The following is a 1,317-nucleotide window of genomic DNA, read 5'->3' on the forward strand; positions in this document are numbered from 1 at the left end:
TGGGGCCATTATTCTGTCTCCCACATGGGATTAGGATGTGGACATCTCTGGGGCCATTATTCTGTCTCCCACATGGGATTAGGACGTGGACATCTTTGGGACCATTATTCTGTCTCCCACATGGGATTAGGATGTGGACATCTTCGGGGCCATTATTCTGTGTCCCACATGGGATTAGGATGTGGCCATAATCAGGGCCATTATTCTGTCTGCCACATGGGATTAGGACGTGGACATCCTTGGGGCCATTATTCTGTCTCCCACATGGGATTAGGATGTGGACATCTTTGGGGCCATTATTCTGCCTCCCTATGGGGTTAGGATGTGGATATCTTTGGGGCCATTATTCTGTCTCCCACATGGGATTAGGACGTGGACGTCTTTGGGGCCATTATTCTGTCTACCACATGGGATTAGGATGTGGACATCTTTGGGGCCATTATTCTGTCTCCCACATGGGGATTAGGATGTGGACGTCTTTGGGGCCATTATTCTGTCTCCCACATGGGATTAGGATGTGGACGTCTTTGGGGCCATTATTCTGTCTCCCACATGGGATTAGGATGTGGACGTCTTTGGGGCCATTATTCTGTCTGCCACATGGGATTAGGACATGGACATAATCAGGGCCATTATTCTGTCTCCCACATGGGATTAGGACGTGGACATCTTTGCAGGACATTATTCTGTCTCCCACATGGGATTAGGACGTGGACATAATCAGGGCCATTATTCTGTCTCCCACATGGGATTAGGATGTGGACATCTTTGGGGCCATTATTCTGTCTCCCACATGGGATTAGGACGTGGACATCTTCGGGGCCATTATTCTGTCTCCCACATGGGATTAGGACGTGGACATCTTTGCAGGACATTATTCTGTCTCTGCCACATGGGATTAGGACGTGGACGTCTTTGCGGGACATTATTCTGTCTCCCACTATCAGTGAGGGATTCCATCACCACAGATGCTTAAACGTCCACTGAGACGGTGGCTGACAGGTGGTCTAGAGCCTACAGGGGACTTCAGGGCTTGGAGCCGAGAGACAGCGGAGTCTGGAATGGATCTGACGATGAGATGGCAACTCTCTCCTTCGTCATGGGCGTTCCATGTCCCTCCTGCAAACCCCGGCCAGCCCCCTGCTTCCGAGTTTCAGGGGAGATTTGATGATGGAGCAGAAGCAACCTTCTGGAACCTTCCACCCCTGATCTTTTGATTCACAGGTCAAAGCTTGGGGAGGAGATGGGGCCAGGATCTTGGTGGGGAGAAGCGTCTAAAACACAGCAAGGAAGAAAAAGCGTGGAATCCCCTGGGCC

The sequence above is a fragment of the Mandrillus leucophaeus genome, unplaced genomic scaffold (genome assembly GCF_000951045.1).
Source record: "Mandrillus leucophaeus isolate KB7577 unplaced genomic scaffold, Mleu.le_1.0 Scaffold634, whole genome shotgun sequence".
Lineage (NCBI taxonomy): Eukaryota > Metazoa > Chordata > Mammalia > Primates > Cercopithecidae > Mandrillus > Mandrillus leucophaeus.